Raw genomic sequence first — 20,807 nt, forward strand, 5'->3', positions numbered from 1 at the left:
AGTCTGCAGGGTAATCGAACTGGCCACATCTAAAGTCATTGGTGAGAAACCTTGTTAAACCCTAAAAATAAATAATAACACGATTGCGTTGAAAATACCCATTAAGCCATTTGTTAAGATTTCCCCATGTGGACCTGTTGTCACTCTTACCCTGATGATTGCTGATATTTCCAGACACTTTTTCGGTCTTATCTGAAAATTTTATCATTTATATCAGAATGGCCACACCAGTTTTTCATTCAATGACGTCTTAAAATACCCATTAAGCCATTTGTTAAGATTTCAGCCATGTGGACCTGTTGTCACTCTTACCCTGATGATTGCTGATATTTCCATACACTTTTTCGGTCTTATCTGAGGAATTTTATCATTTACATCAGAATGGCCATATTCTGAGGCCAGTTTAGCGTTCATTCAATGACGATTTACTACTCTTTTCCATTGAAGGCCATATTGAGGTTAAATCAATGACTGGAGTTTTTCATTGATAAAAACAAATTACTATTGAAAGTGCAAGTCGGTATCGTGCATAAATTTACTGGTCTCTGTGGTGATTTTAGAAGGCTGTGCCTATTTCTACTTTTACCCCATACTCTTTAACCCGATACCCAGGTAATGTGCTGTAGTCAGGATGGCCGAGCGGTCTAAGGCGCTGCGTTCAGGTCGCAGTCTCCCATGGAGGCGTGGGTTCAAATCCCACTTCTGACAATTGTTTAGTTCCTCTCAGGAGTCATGCTGCTTAGCAGTAATAATAAGATGATGAAATAACAATTTATAATAAACACTCTCAAATGCAAACCTTCTGGAGCTGAGCAAAGATCAAGGAAAATAAGAAAACAGCTGTACTTAATAACAAATGAATGAGGGGAACATTTCATTTTATTGCATTATAATGAGTTAATGAGTTACTGCATTGTCTTTCAGTTGTAAAATTATCACTTTCTGTAGGCTATGCCTGGTGGCCCATTCACTGCTGACAAGCCTGTTGTCGTGGCCGAGTGGTTAAGGCGATGGACTAGAAATCCATTAGGATCTTCCTGCGCAGGTTCGAATCCTGCCGACAACGAAATTGAATTTTCTTGACCCCTCCGGAGGTTGAAGTTTAGTCGTGTTTCTTATACCAATCATATCCTCTCAGATCTCCACAAGTACATAGGGATTAGTTGTCCATTTGGGATAGGATCCCACCTCACACCTTTACACACCTGGTTATCCATCCTTATAGCTCTATAGGCCACAGTAGCATAGGTTACAGGTTTGTAGTCAAGCCACAGATTTCAGGTGAGATCCCATGATACACTCAACAATACAACAACACGATTCTCATGAATAACCATTCTGCCATTTGCTAAGATTTCCCCCATTTTGACATGTGGAAACCTGTTGTCACTCTTACCCTGACGGATAGCTCCAGACACTTTTTTTGGTCCTATCTGAGGCATTTTTAAATTCATGTCAAAATGGCCATATTCTGAAGACACTCTTAAAGTCTGCAGGGTAATCGAACTGGCCACATCTAAAGTCATTGGTGAGAAACCTTGTTAAACCCTAAAAATAAATAATAACACGATTGCGTTGAAAATACCCATTAAGCCATTTGTTAAGATTTCCCCCATGTGGACCTGTTGTCACTCTTACCCTGATGATTGCTGATATTTCCATACACTTTTTCGGTCTTATCTGAGGAATTTTATCATTTACATCAGAATGGCCATATTCTGAGGCCGGTTTAGCGTTCATTCAATGACGATTTACTACTCTTTTCCATTGAAGGCCATATTGAGGTTAAATCAATGACTGGAGTTTTTCATTGATAAAAACAAATTACTATTGAAAGTGCAAGTCGGTATCGTGGTATCGTGCATAAATGTACTGGTCTCTGTGGTGATTTTAGAAGGCTGTGCCTATTTCTACTTTTACCCCATACTCTTTAACCCGATACCCAGGTAATGTGCTGTAGTCAGGATGGCCGAGCGGTCTAAGGCGCTGCGTTCAGGTCGCAGTCTCCCATGGAGGCGTGGGTTCAAATCCCACTTCTGACAATTGTTTAGTTCCTCTCAGGAGTCATGCTGCTTAGCAGTAATAATAAGATGATGAAATAACCATTTATAATAAACACTCTCAAATGCAAACCTTCTGGAGCTGAGCAAAGATCAAGGAAAATAAGAAAACAGCTGTACTTAATAACAAATGAATGAGGGGAACATTTCATTTTATTGCATTATAATGAGTTAATGAGTTACTGCATTGTCTTTCAGTTGTAAAATTATCACTTTCTGTAGGCTATGCCTGGTGGCCCATTCACTGCTGACAAGCCTGTTGTCGTGGCCGAGTGGTTAAGGCGATGGACTAGAAATCCATTAGGATCTTCCTGCGCAGGTTCGAATCCTGCCGACAACGAAATTGAATTTTCTTGACCCCTCCGGAGGTTGAAGTTTAGTCGTGTTTCTTATACCAATCATATCCTCTCAGATCTCCACAAGTACATAGGGATTAGTTGTCCATTTGGGATAGGATCCCACCTCACACCTTTACACACCTGGTTATCCATCCTTATAGCTCTATAGGCCACAGTAGCATAGGTTACAGGTTTGTAGTCAAGCCACAGATTTCAGGTGAGATCCCATGATACACTCAACAATACAACAACACGATTCTCATGAATAACCATTCTGCCATTTGCTAAGATTTCCCCCATTTTGACATGTGGAAACCTGTTGTCACTCTTACCCTGACGGATAGCTCCAGACACTTTTTTTGGTCCTATCTGAGGCATTTTTAAATTCATGTCAAAATGGCCATATTCTGAAGACACTCTTAAAGTCTGCGGGGTAATCGAACTGGCCACATCTAAAGTCATTGGTGAGAAACCTTGTTAAACCCTAAAAATAAATAATAACACGATTGCGTTGAAAATACCCATTAAGCCATTTGTTAAGATTTCCCCCATGTGGACCTGTTGTCACTCTTACCCTGATGATTGCTGATATTTCCATACACTTTTTCGGTCTTATCTGAGGAATTTTATCATTTACATCAGAATGGCCATATTCTGAGGCCAGTTTAGCGTTCATTCAATGACGATTTACTACTCTTTTCCATTGAAGGCCATATTGAGGTTAAATCAATGACTGGAGTTTTTCATTGATAAAAACAAATTACTATTGAAAGTGCAAGTCGGTATCGTGGTATCGTGCATAAATGTACTGGTCTCTGTGGTGATTTTAGAAGGCTGTGCCTATTTCTACTTTTACCCCATACTCTTTAACCCGATACCCAGGTAATGTGCTGTAGTCAGGATGGCCGAGCGGTCTAAGGCGCTGCGTTCAGGTCGCAGTCTCCCATGGAGGCGTGGGTTCAAATCCCACTTCTGACAATTGTTTAGTTCCTTTCAGGAGTCATGCTGCTTAGCAGTAATAATAAGATGATGAAATAACAATTTATAATAAACACTCTCAAATGCAAACCTTCTGGAGCTGAGCAAAGATCAAGGAAAATAAGAAAACAGCTGTACTTAATAACAAATGAATGAGGGGAACATTTCATTTTATTGCATTATAATGAGTTAATGAGTTACTGCATTGTCTTTCAGTTGTAAAATTATCACTTTCTGTAGGCTATGCCTGGTGGCCCATTCACTGCTGACAAGCCTGTTGTCGTGGCCGAGTGGTTAAGGCGATGGACTAGAAATCCATTAGGATCTTCCTGCGCAGGTTCGAATCCTGCCGACAACGAAATTGAATTTTCTTGACCCCTCCGGAGGTTGAAGTTTAGTCGTGTTTCTTATACCAATCATATCCTCTCAGATCTCCACAAGTACATAGGGATTAGTTGTCCATTTGGGATAGGATCCCACCTCACACCTTTACACACCTGGTTATCCATCCTTATAGCTCTATAGGCCACAGTAGCATAGGTTACAGGTTTGTAGTCAAGCCACAGATTTCAGGTGAGATCCCATGATACACTCAACAATACAACAACACGATTCTCATGAATAACCATTCTGCCATTTGCTAAGATTTCCCCCATTTTGACATGTGGAAACCTGTTGTCACTCTTACCCTGACGGATAGCTCCAGACACTTTTTTTGGTCCTATCTGAGGCATTTTTAAATTCATGTCAAAATGGCCATATTCTGAAGACACTCTTAAAGTCTGCAGGGTAATCGAACTGGCCACATCTAAAGTCATTGGTGAGAAACCTTGTTAAACCCTAAAAATAAATAATAACACGATTGCGATTGAAAAATACCCATTAAGCCATTTGTTAAGATTTCCCCCATGTGGACCTGTTGTCACTCTTACCCTGATGATTGCTGATATTTCCATACACTTTTTCGGTCTTATCTGAGGAATTTTATCATTTACATCAGAATGGCCATATTCTGAGGCCAGTTTAGCGTTCATTCAATGACGATTTACTACTGGAGTTTTTCTTTTCCATTTTCCATTAGGCCATATTGAGGTTAAATCAATGACTGGAGTTTTTCATTGATAAAAACAAATTACTATTGAAAGTGCAAGTCGGTATCGTGCATAAATTTACTGGTCTCTGTGGTGATTTTAGAAGGCTGTGCCTATTTCTACTTTTACCCCATACTCTTTAACCCGATACCCAGGTAATGTGCTGTAGTCAGGATGGCCGAGCGGTCTAAGGCGCTGCGTTCAGGTCGCAGTCTCCCATGGAGGCGTGGGTTCAAATCCCACTTCTGACAATTGTTTAGTTCCTCTCAGGAGTCATGCTGCTTAGCAGTAATAATAAGATGATGAAATAACAATTTATAATAAACACTCTCAAATGCAAACCTTCTGGAGCTGAGCAAAGATCAAGGAAAATAAGAAAACAGCTGTACTTAATAACAAATGAATGAGGGGAACATTTCATTTTATTGCATTATAATGAGTTAATGAGTTACTGCATTGTCTTTCAGTTGTAAAATTATCACTTTCTGTAGGCTATGCCTGGTGGCCCATTCACTGCTGACAAGCCTGTTGTCGTGGCCGAGTGGTTAAGGCGATGGACTAGAAATCCATTAGGATCTTCCTGCGCAGGTTCGAATCCTGCCGACAACGAAATTGAATTTTCTTGACCCCTCCGGAGGTTGAAGTTTAGTCGTGTTTCTTATACCAATCATATCCTCTCAGATCTCCACAAGTACATAGGGATTAGTTGTCCATTTGGGATAGGATCCCACCTCACACCTTTACACACCTGGTTATCCATCCTTATAGCTCTATAGGCCACAGTAGCATAGGTTACAGGTTTGTAGTCAAGCCACAGATTTCAGGTGAGATCCCATGATACACTCAACAATACAACAACACGATTCTCATGAATAACCATTCTGCCATTTGCTAAGATTTCCCCCATTTTGACATGTGGAAACCTGTTGTCACTCTTACCCTGACGGATAGCTCCAGACACTTTTTTTGGTCCTATCTGAGGCATTTTTAAATTCATGTCAAAATGGCCATATTCTGAAGACACTCTTAAAGTCTGCAGGGTAATCGAACTGGCCACATCTAAAGTCATTGAGCTGAGTTAAACCTTGTTAAAATACCCATTAAGCCATTTGTTAAAAATAAATGATGATTGCTGATATTTACACACTTTTTCGGTCTTATCTGAGTTTTATCATTTATACAGAATGGCCATATTCTGAGGCCATTTAGCGTTCATTCAATGACGATTTACTCTTTTCCCCATTAAGCCATTTGTTAAGATTTCAGCCATGTGGACCTGTTGTCACTCTTACCCTGATGATTGCTGATATTTCCAGACACTTTTTCGGTCTTATCTGAGGAATTTTATCATTTACATCAGAATGGCCATATTCTGAGGCCAGTTTAGCGTTCATTCAATGACGATTTACTACTCTTTTCCATTGAAGGCCATATTGAGGTTAAATCAATGACTGGAGTTTTTCATTGATAAAAACAAATTACTATTGAAAGTGCAAGTCGGTATCGTGCATAAATTTACTGGTCTCTGTGGTGATTTTAGAAGGCTGTGCCTATTTCTACTTTTACCCCATACTCTTTAACCCGATACCCAGGTAATGTGCTGTAGTCAGGATGGCCGAGCGGTCTAAGGCGCTGCGTTCAGGTCGCAGTCTCCCATGGAGGCGTGGGTTCAAATCCCACTTCTGACAATTGTTTAGTTCCTCTCAGGAGTCATGCTGCTTAGCAGTAATAATAAGATGATGAAATAACAATTTATAATAAACACTCTCAAATGCAAACCTTCTGGAGCTGAGCAAAGATCAAGGAAAATAAGAAAACAGCTGTACTTAATAACAAATGAATGAGGGGAACATTTCATTTTATTGCATTATAATGAGTTAATGAGTTACTGCATTGTCTTTCAGTTGTAAAATTATCACTTTCTGTAGGCTATGCCTGGTGGCCCATTCACTGCTGACAAGCCTGTTGTCGTGGCCGAGTGGTTAAGGCGATGGACTAGAAATCCATTAGGATCTTCCTGCGCAGGTTCGAATCCTGCCGACAACGAAATTGAATTTTCTTGACCCCTCCGGAGGTTGAAGTTTAGTCGTGTTTCTTATACCAATCATATTCTCTCAGATCTCCACAAGTACATAGGGATTAGTTGTCCATTTGGGATAGGATCCCACCTCACACCTTTACACACCTGGTTATCCATCCTTATAGCTCTATAGGCCACAGTAGCATAGGTTACAGGTTTGTAGTCAAGCCACAGATTTCAGGTGAGATCCCATGATACACTCAACAATACAACAACACGATTCTCATGAATAACCATTCTGCCATTTGCTAAGATTTCCCCCATTTTGACATGTGGAAACCTGTTGTCACTCTTACCCTGACGGATAGCTCCAGACACTTTTTTTTGGTCCTATCTGAGGCATTTTTAAATTCATGTCAAAATGGCCATATTCTGAAGACACTCTTAAAGTCTGCAGGGTAATCGAACTGGCCACATCTAAAGTCATTGGTGAGAAACCTTGTTAAACCCTAAAAATAAATAATAACACGATTGCGTTGAAAATACCCATTAAGCCATTTGTTAAGATTTCCCCCATGTGGACCTGTTGTCACTCTTACCCTGATGATTGCTGATATTTCCATACACTTTTTCGGTCTTATCTGAGGAATTTTATCATTTACATCAGAATGGCCATATTCTGAGGCCAGTTTAGCGTTCATTCAATGACGATTTACTACTCTTTTCCATTGAAGGCCATATTGAGGTTAAATCAATGACTGGAGTTTTTCATTGATAAAAACAAATTACTATTGAAAGTGCAAGTCGGTATCGTGGTATCGTGCATAAATGTACTGGTCTCTGTGGTGATTTTAGAAGGCTGTGCCTATTTCTACTTTTACCCCATACTCTTTAACCCGATACCCAGGTAATGTGCTGTAGTCAGGATGGCCGAGCGGTCTAAGGCGCTGCGTTCAGGTCGCAGTCTCCCATGGAGGCGTGGGTTCAAATCCCACTTCTGACAATTGTTTAGTTCCTCTCAGGAGTCATGCTGCTTAGCAGTAATAATAAGATGATGAAATAACCATTTATAATAAACACTCTCAAATGCAAACCTTCTGGAGCTGAGCAAAGATCAAGGAAAATAAGAAAACAGCTGTACTTAATAACAAATGAATGAGGGGAACATTTCATTTTATTGCATTATAATGAGTTAATGAGTTACTGCATTGTCTTTCAGTTGTAAAATTATCACTTTCTGTAGGCTATGCCTGGTGGCCCATTCACTGCTGACAAGCCTGTTGTCGTGGCCGAGTGGTTAAGGCGATGGACTAGAAATCCATTAGGATCTTCCTGCGCAGGTTCGAATCCTGCCGACAACGAAATTGAATTTTCTTGACCCCTCCGGAGGTTGAAGTTTAGTCGTGTTTCTTATACCAATCATATCCTCTCAGATCTCCACAAGTACATAGGGATTAGTTGTCCATTTGGGATAGGATCCCACCTCACACCTTTACACACCTGGTTATCCATCCTTATAGCTCTATAGGCCACAGTAGCATAGGTTACAGGTTTGTAGTCAAGCCACAGATTTCAGGTGAGATCCCATGATACACTCAACAATACAACAACACGATTCTCATGAATAACCATTCTGCCATTTGCTAAGATTTCCCCCATTTTGACATGTGGAAACCTGTTGTCACTCTTACCCTGACGGATAGCTCCAGACACTTTTTTTGGTCCTATCTGAGGCATTTTTAAATTCATGTCAAAATGGCCATATTCTGAAGACACTCTTAAAGTCTGCAGGGTAATCGAACTGGCCACATCTAAAGTCATTGGTCACAAACTGCTTGTTAAACCCTAAAAATAAATAATAACACATCATTGAAAATACCCATTAAGCCATTTGTTAAGATTTCAGAAAATACCATATTCTGAGGCCAAAATTCAATGACGATTTGCGTTGAAAATACCCATTAAGCCATTTGTTAAGATTTCAGCCATGTGGACCTGTTGTCACTCTTACCCTGATGATTGCTGATATTTCCATACACTTTTTCGGTCTTATCTGAGGAATTTTATCATTTACATCAGAATGGCCATATTCTGAGGCCAGTTTAGCGTTCATTCAATGACGATTTACTACTCTTTTCCATTGAAGGCCATATTGAGGTTAAATCAATGACTGGAGTTTTTCATTGATAAAAACAAATTACTATTGAAAGTGCAAGTCGGTATCGTGGTATCGTGCATAAATGTACTGGTCTCTGTGGTGATTTTAGAAGGCTGTGCCTATTTCTACTTTTACCCCATACTCTTTAACCCGATACCCAGGTAATGTGCTGTAGTCAGGATGGCCGAGCGGTCTAAGGCGCTGCGTTCAGGTCGCAGTCTCCCATGGAGGCGTGGGTTCAAATCCCACTTCTGACAATTGTTTAGTTCCTCTCAGGAGTCATGCTGCTTAGCAGTAATAATAAGATGATGAAATAACAATTTATAATAAACACTCTCAAATGCAAACCTTCTGGAGCTGAGCAAAGATCAAGGAAAATAAGAAAACAGCTGTACTTAATAACAAATGAATGAGGGGAACATTTCATTTTATTGCATTATAATGAGTTAATGAGTTACTGCATTGTCTTTCAGTTGTAAAATTATCACTTTCTGTAGACTATGCCTGGTGGCCCATTCACTGCTGACAGGCCTGTTGTCGTGGCCGAGTGGTTAAGGCGATGGACTAGAAATCCATTAGGATCTTCCTGCGCAGGTTCGAATCCTGCCGACAACGAAATTGAATTTTCTTGACCCCTCCGGAGGTTGAAGTTTAGTCGTGTTTCTTATACCAATCATATCCTCTCAGATCTCCACAAGTACATAGGGATTAGTTGTCCATTTGGGACAGGATCCCACCTCACACCTTTACACACCTGGTTATCCATCCTTATAGCTCTATAGGCCACAGTAGCATAGGTTACAGGTTTGTAGTCAAGCCACAGATTTCAGGTGAGATCCCATGATACACTCAACAATACAACAACACGATTCTCATGAATAACCATTCTGCCATTTGCTAAGATTTCCCCCATTTTGACATGTGGAAACCTGTTGTCACTCTTACCCTGACGGATAGCTCCAGACACTTTTTTTGGTCCTATCTGAGGCATTTTTAAATTCATGTCAAAATGGCCATATTCTGAAGACACTCTTAAAGTCTGCAGGGTAATCGAACTGGCCACATCTAAAGTCATTGGTCACAAACTGCCTTGTTAAACCCTCAAAATAAATAATAAAATAAATAATAAACCCTAAAATAAATAATAACACGATTGCGTTGAAAATACCCATTAAGCCATTTGTTAAGATTTCAGCCATGTGGACCTGTTGTCACTCTTACCCTGATGATTGCTGATATTTACAGACACTTTTTCGGTCTTATCTGAGGAATTTTATCATTTATATCAGAATGGCCATATTCTGAGGCCAGTTTAGCGTTCATTCAATGACGATTTACTACTCTTTTTAAGCCATTGAAGGCCATATTGAGGTTAAATCAATGACTGGAGTTTTTCATTGATAAAAACAAATTACTATTGAAAGTGCAAGTTAAATCAATGACTGGAGTTTTTCATTGATAAAAACAAATGACTATTGAAAGTGCAAGTCGTGCATATTACTGGTCTCTGTGGTGATTTTAGAAGGCTGTGCCTATTTCTACTTTTACCCCATACTCTTTAACCCGATACCCAGGTAATGTGCTGTAGTCAGGATGGCCGAGCGGTCTAAGGCGCTGCGTTCAGGTCGCAGTCTCCCATGGAGGCGTGGGTTCAAATCCCACTTCTGACAGTTGTTTAGTTCCTCTCAGGAGTCATGCTGCTTAGCAGTAATAATAAGATGATGAAATAACAATTTATAATAAACACTCTCAAATGTAAACCTTCTGGAGCTGAGCAAAGATCAAGGAAAATAAGAAAACAGCTGTACTTAATAACAAATGAATGAGGGGAACATTTCATTTTATTGCATTATAATGAGTTAATGAGTTACTTCATTGTCTTTCAGTTGTAAAATTATCACTTTCTGTAGACTATGCCTGGTGGCCCATTCACTGCTGACAGGCCTGTTGTCGTGGCCGAGTGGTTAAGGCGATGGACTAGAAATCCATTAGGATCTTCCTGCGCAGGTTCGAATCCTGCCGACAACGAAATTGAATTTTCTTGACCCCTCCGGAGGTTGAAGTTTAGTCGTGTTTCTTATACCAATCATATCCTCTCAGATCTCCACAAGTACATAGGGATTAGTTGTCCATTTGGGACAGGATCCCACCTCACACCTTTACACACCTGGTTATCCATCCTTCTAGCTCTATAGGCCACAGTAGCATAGGTTACAGGTTTGTAGTCAAGCCACAGATTTCAGGTGAGATCCCATGATACACTCAACAATACAACAACACGATTCTCATGAATAACCATTAAGCCATTTGCTAAGATTTCCCCCATTTTCACATGTGGAAACCTGTTGTCACTCTTACCCTGACGGATAGCTCCAGACACTTTTTTGGTCCTATCTGAGGCATTTTTAAATTCATGTCAAATGGCCATATTCTGAAGACACTCTTAAAGTCTGCAGGGTAATCGAACTGGCCACATCTAAAGTCAAGCCAGGTACAGTTGAGCTGCCTTGTTAAACCCTCAAAATAAATAATAACACGATTGCGTTGAAAATACCCATTAAGCCATTTGTTAAGATTTCAGCCATGTGGACCTGTTGTCACTCTTACCCTGATGATTGCTGATATTTACAGACACTTTTTCGGTCTTATCTGAGAAATTTTATCATTTATATCAGAATGGCCATATTCTGAGGCCAGTTTAGCGTTCATTCAATGACGATTTACTACTCTTTTCCATTTGAAGGCCATATTGAGGTTAAATTGCAATGACTGGAGTTTTATCATTGATAAAAAATCAATGACTGGAGTTTTTCAAATGACTATTGAAAGTGCAAGTCGGTATCGTGCATAAATTTACTGGTCTCTGTGGTGATTTTAGAAGGCTGTGCCTATTTCTACTTTTACCCCATACTCTTTAACCCGATACCCAGGTAATGTGCTGTAGTCAGGATGGCCGAGCGGTCTAAGGCGCTGCGTTCAGGTCGCAGTCTCCCATGGAGGCGTGGGTTCAAATCCCACTTCTGACAGTTGTTTAGTGCCTCTCAGGAGTCATGCTGCTTAGCAGTAATAATAAGATGATGAAATAACAATTTATAATAAACACTCTCAAATGTAAACCTTCTGGAGCTGAGCAAAGATCAAGGAAAATAAGAAAACAGCTGTACTTAATAACAAATGAATGAGGGGAACATTTCACTTTATTGCATTATAATGAGTTACTGAGTTACTTCATTGTCTTTCAGTTGTAAAATTATCACTTTCTGTAGACTATGCCTGGTGGCCCATTCACTGCTGACAGGCCTGTTGTCGTGGCCGAGTGGTTAAGGCGATGGACTAGAAATCCATTAGGATCTTCCTGCGCAGGTTCGAATCCTGCCGACAACGAAATTGAATTTTCTTGACCCCTCCGGAGGTTGAAGTTTAGTCGTGTTTCTTATACCAATCATATCCTCTCAGATCTCCACAAGTACATAGGGATTAGTTGTCCATTTGGGACAGGATCCCACCTCACACCTTTACACACCTGGTTATCCATCCTTCTAGCTCTATAGGCCACAGTAGCATAGGTTACAGGTTTGTAGTCAAGCCACAGATTTCAGGTGAGATCCCATGATACACTCAACAATACAACAACACGATTCTCATGAATAACCATTAAGCCATTTGCTAAGATTTCCCCCATTTTCACATGTGGAAACCTGTTGTCACTCTTACCCTGACGGATAGCTCCAGACACTTTTTTGGTCCTATCTGAGGCATTTTTAAATTCATGTCCAAATGGCCATATTCTGAAGACACTCTTAAAGTCTGCAGGGTAATCGAACTGGCACATCTAACATCTAAAGTCAAGCCACAGGTCACAGTTGAGCTGCCTTGTTAAACCCTCAAAATAAATAATAACACGATTGCGTTGAAAATACCCATTAAGCCATTTGTTAAGATTTCAGCCATGTGGACCTGTTGTCACTCTTACCCTGATGATTGCTGATACTTACAGACACTTTTTCGGTCTTATCTGAGAATTTTATCATTTATATCAGAATGGCCATATTCTGAGGCCAGTTTAGCGTTCATTCAATGACGATTTACTACTTGCTTTTTAAGCCATTTGTTAAGATTTCAGCCATGTGGACCTTGATGATTGCTGATACTTACAGACACTTTTTCGGTCTTATCTGAGGAATTTTATCATTTATATCAGAATGGCCAATTCTGAGGCCAGTTTACTGACGATTTACTACTCTTTTCCGTTGAAGGCCATATTGAGGTTAAATCAATTGGAGTTTTTCATTGATAAAAACAAATGACTATTGAAAGTGCAAGTCGGTATCGTGCATAAATTTACTGGTCTCTGTGGTGATTTTAGAAGGCTGTGCCTATTTCTACTTTTACCCCATACTCTTTAACCCGATACCCAGGTAATGTGCTGTAGTCAGGATGGCCGAGCGGTCTAAGGCGCTGCGTTCAGGTCGCAGTCTCCCATGGAGGCGTGGGTTCAAATCCCACTTCTGACAGTTGTTTAGTGCCTCTCAGGAGTCATGCTGCTTAGCAGTAATAATAAGATGATGAAATAACAATTTATAATAAACACTCTCAAATGTAAACCTTCTGGAGCTGAGCAAAGATCAAGGAAAATAAGAAAACAGCTGTACTTAATAACAAATGAATGAGGGGAACATTTCACTTTATTGCATTATAATGAGTTACTGAGTTACTTCATTGTCTTTCAGTTGTAAAATTATCACTTTCTGTAGACTATGCCTGGTGGCCCATTCACTGCTGACAGGCCTGTTGTCGTGGCCGAGTGGTTAAGGCGATGGACTAGAAATCCATTAGGATCTTCCTGCGCAGGTTCGAATCCTGCCGACAACGAAATTGAATTTTCTTGACCCCTCCGGAGGTTGAAGTTTAGTCGTGTTTCTTATACCAATCATATCCTCTCAGATCTCCACAAGTACATAGGGATTAGTTGTCCATTTGGGACAGGATCCCACCTCACACCTTTACACACCTGGTTATCCATCCTTCTAGCTCTATAGGCCACAGTAGCATAGGTTACAGGTTTGTAGTCAAGCCACAGATTTCAGGTGAGATCCCATGATACACTCAACAATACAACAACACGATTCTCATGAATAACCATTAAGCCATTTGCTAAGATTTCCCCCATTTTCACATGTGGAAACCTGTTGTCACTCTTACCCTGACGGATAGCTCCAGACACTTTTTTGGTCCTATCTGAGGCATTTTTAAATTCATGTCCAAATGGCCATATTCTGAAGACACTTAAAGTCTGCAGGGTAATCGAACTGGCCACATCTAAAGTCAAGCCACAGGTCACAGTTGAGCTGCCTTGTTAAACCCTCAAAATAAATAATAACACGATTGCGTTGAAAATACCCATTAAGCCATTTGTTAAGATTTCAGCCATGTGGACCTGTTGTCACTCTTACCCTGATGATTGCTGATATTTACAGACACTTTTTCGGTCTTATCTGAGAAATTTTATCATTTATATCAGAATGGCCATATTCTGAGGCCAGTTTAGCGTTCATTCAATGACGATTTACATTCAAAATACCCATTAAGCCATTTGTTAAGATTTCAGCCATGTGGACCTGTTGTCACTCTTACCCTGATGATTGCTGATTTCAGACACTTTTTCGATCTGAGAATGGCCATATTCTGAGGCCAGTTTAGCGTTCATTCAATGACGATTTACTACTCTTTTCCGTTGAAGGCCATGAGGTTAAATCAATGACTGGAGTTTTTCATTGATAAAAACAAATGACTATTGAAAGTGCAAGTCGGTATCGTGCATAAATTTACTGGTCTCTGTGGTGATTTTAGAAGGCTGTGCCTATTTCTACTTTTACCCCATACTCTTTAACCCGATACCCAGGTAATGTGCTGTAGTCAGGATGGCCGAGCGGTCTAAGGCGCTGCGTTCAGGTCGCAGTCTCCCATGGAGGCGTGGGTTCAAATCCCACTTCTGACAGTTGTTTAGTGCCTCTCAGGAGTCATGCTGCTTAGCAGTAATAATAAGATGATGAAATAACAATTTATAATAAACACTCTCAAATGTAAACCTTCTGGAGCTGAGCAAAGATCAAGGAAAATAAGAAAACAGCTGTACTTAATAACAAATGAATGAGGGGAACATTTCACTTTATTGCATTATAATGAGTTACTGAGTTACTTCATTGTCTTTCAGTTGTAAAATTATCACTTTCTGTAGACTATGCCTGTGGCCCATTCACTGCTGACAGGCCTGTTGTCGTGGCCGAGTGGTTAAGGCGATGGACTAGAAATCCATTAGGATCTTCCTGCGCAGGTTCGAATCCTGCCGACAACGAAATTGAATTTTCTTGACCCCTCCGGAGGTTGAAGTTTAGTCGTGTTTCTTATACCAATCATATCCTCTCAGATCTCCACAAGTACATAGGGATTAGTTGTCCATTTGGGACAGGATCCCACCTCACACCTTTACACACCTGGTTATCCATCCTTCTAGCTCTATAGGCCACAGTAGCATAGGTTACAGGTTTGTAGTCAAGCCACAGATTTCAGGTGAGATCCCATGATACACTCAACAATACAACAACACGATTCTCATGAATAACCATTAAGCCATTTGCTAAGATTTCCCCCATTTTCACATGTGGAAACCTGTTGTCACTCTTACCCTGACGGATAGCTCCAGACACTTTTTTGGTCCTATCTGAGGCATTTTTAAATTCATGTCCAAATGGCCATATTCTGAAGACACTCTTAAAGTCTGCAGGGTAATCGAACTGGCCACATCTAAAGTCAAGCCACAGGTCACAGTTGAGCTGCCTTGTTAAACCTCAAAATAAATAATAACACGATTGCGTTGAAAATACCCATTAAGCCATTTGTTAAGATTTCAGCCATGTGGACCTGTTGTCACTCTTACCCTGATGATTGTTGATATTTACAGACACTTTTTCGGTCTTATCTGAAAATTTTATCATTTATATCAGAATGGCCATATTCTGAGGCCAGTTTAGCGTTCATTCAATGACGATTTACACGGAAAATACCCATTAAGCCATTTGTTAAGATTTCAGCCATGTGGACCTGTTGTCACTCTTACCCTGATGATTGCTGATACTTACAGACACTTTTTCGGTCTTATCTGAGGAATTTTATCATTTATATCAGAATGGCCATATTCTGAGGCCAGTTTAGCGTTCATTCAATGACGATTTACTACTCTTTTCCGTTGAAGGCCATATTGAGGTTAAATCAATGACTGGAGTTTTTCATTGATAAAAACAAATGACTATTGAAAGTGCAAGTCGGTATCGTGCATAAATTTACTGGTCTCTGTGGTGATTTTAGAAGGCTGTGCCTATTTCTACTTTTACCCCATACTCTTTAACCCGATACCCAGGTAATGTGCTGTAGTCAGGATGGCCGAGCGGTCTAAGGCGCTGCGTTCAGGTCGCAGTCTCCCATGGAGGCGTGGGTTCAAATCCCACTTCTGACAGTTGTTTAGTGCCTCTCAGGAGTCATGCTGCTTAGCAGTAATAATAAGATGATGAAATAACAATTTATAATAAACACTCTCAAATGTAAACCTTCTGGAGCTGAGCAAAGATCAAGGAAAATAAGAAAACAGCTGTACTTAATAACAAATGAATGAGGGGAACATTTCACTTTATTGCATTATAATGAGTTACTGAGTTACTTCATTGTCTTTCAGTTGTAAAATTATCACTTTCTGTAGACTATGCCTGGTGGCCCATTCACTGCTGACAGGCCTGTTGTCGTGGCCGAGTGGTTAAGGCGATGGACTAGAAATCCATTAGGATCTTCCTGCGCAGGTTCGAATCCTGCCGACAACGAAATTGAATTTTCTTGACCCCTCCGGAGGTTGAAGTTTCGTCGTGTTTCTTATACCAATCATATCCTCTCAGATCTCCACAAGTACATAGGGATTAGTTGTCCATTTGGGACAGGATCCCACCTCACACCTTTACACACCTGGTTATCCATCCTTCTAGCTCTATAGGCCACAGTAGCATAGGTTACAGGTTTGTAGTCAAGCCACAGATTTCAGGTGAGATCCCATGATACACTCAACAATACAACAACACGATTCTCATGAATAACCATTAAGCCATTTGCTAAGATTTCCCCCATTTTCACATGTGGAAACCTGTTGTCACTCTTACCCTGACGGATAGCTCCAGACACTTTTTTGGTCCTATCTGAGGCATTTTTAAATTCATGTCCAAATGGCCATATTCTGAAGACACTCTTAAAGTCTGCAGGGTAATCGAACTGGCCACATCTAAAGTCAAGCCACAGGTCACAGTTGAGCTGCCTTGTTAAACCCTCAAAATAAATAATAACACGATTGCGTTGAAAATACCCATTAAGCCATTTGTTAAGATTTCAGCCATGTGGACCTGTTGTCACTCTTACCCTGATGATTGTTGATATTTACAGACACTTTTTCGGTCTTATCTGAGAAATTTTATCATTTATATCAGAATGGCCATATTCTGAGGCCAGTTTAGCGTTCATTCAATGACGATTTACACGATTGCGTTGAAAATACCCATTAAGCCATTTGTTAAGATTTCAGCCATGTGGACCTGTTGTCACTCTTACCCTGATGATTGCTGATACTTACAGACACTTTTTCGGTCTTATCTGAGGAATTTTATCATTTATATCAGAATGGCCATATTCTGAGGCCAGTTTAGCGTTCATTCAATGACGATTTACTACTCTTTTCCGTTGAAGGCCATATTGAGGTTAAATCAATGACTGGAGTTTTTCATTGATAAAAACAAATGACTATTGAAAGTGCAAGTCGGTATCGTGCATAAATTTACTGGTCTCTGTGGTGATTTTAGAAGGCTGTGCCTATTTCTACTTTTACCCCATACTCTTTAACCCGATACCCAGGTAATGTGCTGTAGTCAGGATGGCCGAGCGGTCTAAGGCGCTGCGTTCAGGTCGCAGTCTCCCATGGAGGCGTGGGTTCAAATCCCACTTCTGACAGTTGTTTAGTGCCTCTCAGGAGTCATGCTGCTTAGCAGTAATAATAAGATGATGAAATAACAATTTATAATAAACACTCTCAAATGTAAACCTTCTGGAGCTGAGCAAAGATCAAGGAAAATAAGAAAACAGCTGTACTTAATAACAAATGAATGAGGGGAACATTTCACTTTATTGCATTATAATGAGTTACTGAGTTACTTCATTGTCTTTCAGTTGTAAAATTATCACTTTCTGTAGACTATGCCTGGTGGCCCATTCACTGCTGACAGGCCTGTTGTCGTGGCCGAGTGGTTAAGGCGATGGACTAGAAATCCATTAGGATCTTCCTGCGCAGGTTCGAATCCTGCCGACAACGAAATTGAATTTTCTTGACCCCTCCGGAGGTTGAAGTTTCGTCGTGTTTCTTATACCAATCATATCCTCTCAGATCTCCACAAGTACATAGGGATTAGTTGTCCATTTGGGACAGGATCCCACCTCACACCTTTACACACCTGGTTATCCATCCTTCTAGCTCTATAGGCCACAGTAGCATAGGTTACAGGTTTGTAGTCAAGCCACAGATTTCAGGTGAGATCCCATGATACACTCAACAATACAACAACACGATTCTCATGAATAACCATTAAGCCATTTGCTAAGATTTCCCCCATTTTCACATGTGGAAACCTGTTGTCACTCTTACCCTGACGGATAGCTCCAGACACTTTTTTGGGTCCTATCTGAGGCATTTTTAAATTCATGTCCAAATGGCCATATTCTGAAGACACTCTTAAAGTCTGCAGGGTAATCGAACTGGCCACATCTAAAGTCAAGCCACAGGTCACAGTTGAGCTGCCTTGTTAAACCCTCAAAATAAATAATAACACGATTGCGTTGAAAATACCCATTAAGCCATTTGTTAAGATTTCAGCCATGTGGACCTGTTGTCACTCTTACCCTGATGATTGCTGATACTTACAGACACTTTTTCGGTCTTATCTGAGAAATTTTATCATTTATATCAGAATGGCCATATTCTGAGGCCAGTTTAGCGTTCATTCAATGACGATTTACACGATTGCGTTGAAAATACCCATTAAGCCATTTGTTAAGATTTCAGCCATGTGGACCTGTTGTCACTCTTACCCTGATGATTGCTGATACTTACAGACACTTTTTCGGTCTTATCTGAGGAATTTTATCATTTATATCAATGGCCATATTCTGAGGCCAGTTTAGCGTTCATTCAATGACGATTTACTACTCTTTTCCGTTGAAGGCCATATTGAGGTTAAATCAATGACTGGAGTTTTTCATTGATAAAAACAAATGACTATTGAAAGTGCAAGTCGGTATCGTGCATAAATTTACTGGTCTCTGTGGTGATTTTAGAAGGCTGTGCCTATTTCTACTTTTACCCCATACTCTTTAACCCGATACCCAGGTAATGTGCTGTAGTCAGGATGGCCGAGCGGTCTAAGGCGCTGCGTTCAGGTCGCAGTCTCCCATGGAGGCGTGGGTTCAAATCCCACTTCTGACAGTTGTTTAGTGCCTCTCAGGAGTCATGCTGCTTAGCAGTAATAATAAGATGATGAAATAACAATTTATAATAAACACTCTCAAATGTAAACCTTCTGGAGCTGAGCAAAGATCAAGGAAAATAAGAAAACAGCTGTACTTAATAACAAATGAATGAGGGGAACATTTCACTTTATTGCATTATAATGAGTTACTGAGTTACTTCATTGTCTTTCAGTTGTAAAATTATCACTTTCTGTAGACTATGCCTGGTGGCCCATTCACTGCTGACAGGCCTGTTGTCGTGGCCGAGTGGTTAAGGCGATGGACTAGAAATCCATTAGGATCTTCCTGCGCAGGTTCGAATCCTGCCGACAACGAAATTGAATTTTCTTGACCCCTCCGGAGGTTGAAGTTTCGTCGTGTTTCTTATACCAATCATATCCTCTCAGATCTCCACAAGTACATAGGGATTAGTTGTCCATTTGGGACAGGATCCCACCTCACACCTTTACACACCTGGTTATCCATCCTTCTAGCTCTATAGGCCACAGTAGCATAGGTTACAGGTTTGTAGTCAAGCCACAGATTTCAGGTGAGATCCCATGATACACTCAACAATACAACAACACGATTCTCATGAATAACCATTAAGCCATTTGCTAAGATTTCCCCCATTTTCACATGTGGAAACCTGTTGTCACTCTTACCCTGACGGATAGCTCCAGACACTTTTTTGTCCTATCTGAGGCATTTTTAAATTCATGTCCAAATGGCCATATTCTGAAGACACTCTTAAAGTCTGCAGGGTAATCGAACTGGCCACATCTAAAGTCAAGCCACAGGTCACAGTTGAGCTGCCTTGTTAAACCCTCAAAATAAATAATAACACGATTGCGTTGAAAATACCCATTAAGCCATTTGTTAAGATTTCAGCTATGTGGACCTGTTGTCACTCTTACCCTGATGATTGTTACAGACACTTTTTCGGTCTTATCTGAGAAATTTTATCATTTATATCAGAATGGCCATATTCTGAGGCCAGTTTAGCGTTCATTCAATGACGATTTACACGATTGCGTTGAAAATACCCATTAAGCCATTTGTTAAGATTTCAGCCATGTGGACCTGTTGTCACTCTTACCCTGATGATTGCTGATACTTACAGACACTTTTTCGGTCTTATCTCTGAGGAATTTTATCATTTATATCAGAATGGCCATATTCTGAGGCCAGTTTAGCGTTCATTCAATGACGATTTACTACTCTTTTCCGTTGAAGGCCATATTGAGGTTAAATCAATGACTGGAGTTTTTCATTGATAAAAACAAATGACTATTGAAAGTGCAAGTCGGTATCGTGCATAAATTTACTGGTCTCTGTGGTGATTTTAGAAGGCTGTGCCTATTTCTACTTTTACCCCATACTCTTTAACCCGATACCCAGGTAATGTGCTGTAGTCAGGATGGCCGAGCGGTCTAAGGCGCTGCGTTCAGGTCGCAGTCTCCCATGGAGGCGTGGGTTCAAATCCCACTTCTGACAGTTGTTTAGTGCCTCTCAGGAGTCATGCTGCTTAGCAGTAATAATAAGATGATGAAATAACAATTTATAATAAACACT

The 20,807-nt window shown here is 40.4% G+C and overlaps 25 non-coding genes across 25 annotated transcripts; all 25 read left to right on the forward strand.

Moving 5' to 3' along the window:
- Positions 1-984: 984 nt before the first annotated feature.
- On the forward strand, positions 985-1,066 carry trnas-aga (transfer RNA serine (anticodon AGA)). The gene has a single exon. It is a non-coding gene; the product is annotated as a tRNA-Ser (tRNA).
- Positions 1,067-2,318: 1,252 nt separating this feature from the next.
- trnas-aga (transfer RNA serine (anticodon AGA)) lies at positions 2,319-2,400 on the forward strand. Its single transcript has one exon. It is a non-coding gene; the product is annotated as a tRNA-Ser (tRNA).
- Positions 2,401-3,652: 1,252 nt separating this feature from the next.
- trnas-aga (transfer RNA serine (anticodon AGA)) lies at positions 3,653-3,734 on the forward strand. Its single transcript has one exon. It is a non-coding gene; the product is annotated as a tRNA-Ser (tRNA).
- A 1,260-nt stretch (positions 3,735-4,994) lies between these two features.
- Positions 4,995-5,076, forward strand: trnas-aga (transfer RNA serine (anticodon AGA)). The gene has a single exon. It is a non-coding gene; the product is annotated as a tRNA-Ser (tRNA).
- A 996-nt stretch (positions 5,077-6,072) lies between these two features.
- Positions 6,073-6,155, forward strand: trnal-cag (transfer RNA leucine (anticodon CAG)). Its single transcript has one exon. It is a non-coding gene; the product is annotated as a tRNA-Leu (tRNA).
- A 276-nt stretch (positions 6,156-6,431) lies between these two features.
- Positions 6,432-6,513, forward strand: trnas-aga (transfer RNA serine (anticodon AGA)). Its single transcript has one exon. It is a non-coding gene; the product is annotated as a tRNA-Ser (tRNA).
- An 894-nt stretch (positions 6,514-7,407) lies between these two features.
- trnal-cag (transfer RNA leucine (anticodon CAG)) lies at positions 7,408-7,490 on the forward strand. Its single transcript has one exon. It is a non-coding gene; the product is annotated as a tRNA-Leu (tRNA).
- Positions 7,491-7,766: 276 nt separating this feature from the next.
- trnas-aga (transfer RNA serine (anticodon AGA)) lies at positions 7,767-7,848 on the forward strand. Its single transcript has one exon. It is a non-coding gene; the product is annotated as a tRNA-Ser (tRNA).
- A 971-nt stretch (positions 7,849-8,819) lies between these two features.
- On the forward strand, positions 8,820-8,902 carry trnal-cag (transfer RNA leucine (anticodon CAG)). The gene has a single exon. It is a non-coding gene; the product is annotated as a tRNA-Leu (tRNA).
- A 276-nt stretch (positions 8,903-9,178) lies between these two features.
- Positions 9,179-9,260, forward strand: trnas-aga (transfer RNA serine (anticodon AGA)). Its single transcript has one exon. It is a non-coding gene; the product is annotated as a tRNA-Ser (tRNA).
- A 972-nt stretch (positions 9,261-10,232) lies between these two features.
- trnal-cag (transfer RNA leucine (anticodon CAG)) lies at positions 10,233-10,315 on the forward strand. Its single transcript has one exon. It is a non-coding gene; the product is annotated as a tRNA-Leu (tRNA).
- Positions 10,316-10,591: 276 nt separating this feature from the next.
- trnas-aga (transfer RNA serine (anticodon AGA)) lies at positions 10,592-10,673 on the forward strand. Its single transcript has one exon. It is a non-coding gene; the product is annotated as a tRNA-Ser (tRNA).
- A 915-nt stretch (positions 10,674-11,588) lies between these two features.
- Positions 11,589-11,671, forward strand: trnal-cag (transfer RNA leucine (anticodon CAG)). The gene has a single exon. It is a non-coding gene; the product is annotated as a tRNA-Leu (tRNA).
- Positions 11,672-11,947: 276 nt separating this feature from the next.
- trnas-aga (transfer RNA serine (anticodon AGA)) lies at positions 11,948-12,029 on the forward strand. The gene has a single exon. It is a non-coding gene; the product is annotated as a tRNA-Ser (tRNA).
- Positions 12,030-13,076: 1,047 nt separating this feature from the next.
- On the forward strand, positions 13,077-13,159 carry trnal-cag (transfer RNA leucine (anticodon CAG)). The gene has a single exon. It is a non-coding gene; the product is annotated as a tRNA-Leu (tRNA).
- Positions 13,160-13,435: 276 nt separating this feature from the next.
- Positions 13,436-13,517, forward strand: trnas-aga (transfer RNA serine (anticodon AGA)). The gene has a single exon. It is a non-coding gene; the product is annotated as a tRNA-Ser (tRNA).
- A 1,043-nt stretch (positions 13,518-14,560) lies between these two features.
- trnal-cag (transfer RNA leucine (anticodon CAG)) lies at positions 14,561-14,643 on the forward strand. Its single transcript has one exon. It is a non-coding gene; the product is annotated as a tRNA-Leu (tRNA).
- Positions 14,644-14,918: 275 nt separating this feature from the next.
- On the forward strand, positions 14,919-15,000 carry trnas-aga (transfer RNA serine (anticodon AGA)). The gene has a single exon. It is a non-coding gene; the product is annotated as a tRNA-Ser (tRNA).
- Positions 15,001-16,075: 1,075 nt separating this feature from the next.
- On the forward strand, positions 16,076-16,158 carry trnal-cag (transfer RNA leucine (anticodon CAG)). Its single transcript has one exon. It is a non-coding gene; the product is annotated as a tRNA-Leu (tRNA).
- A 276-nt stretch (positions 16,159-16,434) lies between these two features.
- Positions 16,435-16,516, forward strand: trnas-aga (transfer RNA serine (anticodon AGA)). Its single transcript has one exon. It is a non-coding gene; the product is annotated as a tRNA-Ser (tRNA).
- A 1,085-nt stretch (positions 16,517-17,601) lies between these two features.
- Positions 17,602-17,684, forward strand: trnal-cag (transfer RNA leucine (anticodon CAG)). Its single transcript has one exon. It is a non-coding gene; the product is annotated as a tRNA-Leu (tRNA).
- Positions 17,685-17,960: 276 nt separating this feature from the next.
- Positions 17,961-18,042, forward strand: trnas-aga (transfer RNA serine (anticodon AGA)). The gene has a single exon. It is a non-coding gene; the product is annotated as a tRNA-Ser (tRNA).
- Positions 18,043-19,126: 1,084 nt separating this feature from the next.
- On the forward strand, positions 19,127-19,209 carry trnal-cag (transfer RNA leucine (anticodon CAG)). The gene has a single exon. It is a non-coding gene; the product is annotated as a tRNA-Leu (tRNA).
- Positions 19,210-19,485: 276 nt separating this feature from the next.
- Positions 19,486-19,567, forward strand: trnas-aga (transfer RNA serine (anticodon AGA)). Its single transcript has one exon. It is a non-coding gene; the product is annotated as a tRNA-Ser (tRNA).
- A 1,079-nt stretch (positions 19,568-20,646) lies between these two features.
- trnal-cag (transfer RNA leucine (anticodon CAG)) lies at positions 20,647-20,729 on the forward strand. Its single transcript has one exon. It is a non-coding gene; the product is annotated as a tRNA-Leu (tRNA).
- Positions 20,730-20,807: the final 78 nt, after the last annotated feature.

This window comes from Oncorhynchus nerka, unplaced genomic scaffold (assembly GCF_034236695.1).
Source record: "Oncorhynchus nerka isolate Pitt River unplaced genomic scaffold, Oner_Uvic_2.0 unplaced_scaffold_1163, whole genome shotgun sequence".
NCBI classification, from domain to species: Eukaryota; Metazoa; Chordata; class Actinopteri; order Salmoniformes; family Salmonidae; genus Oncorhynchus; species Oncorhynchus nerka.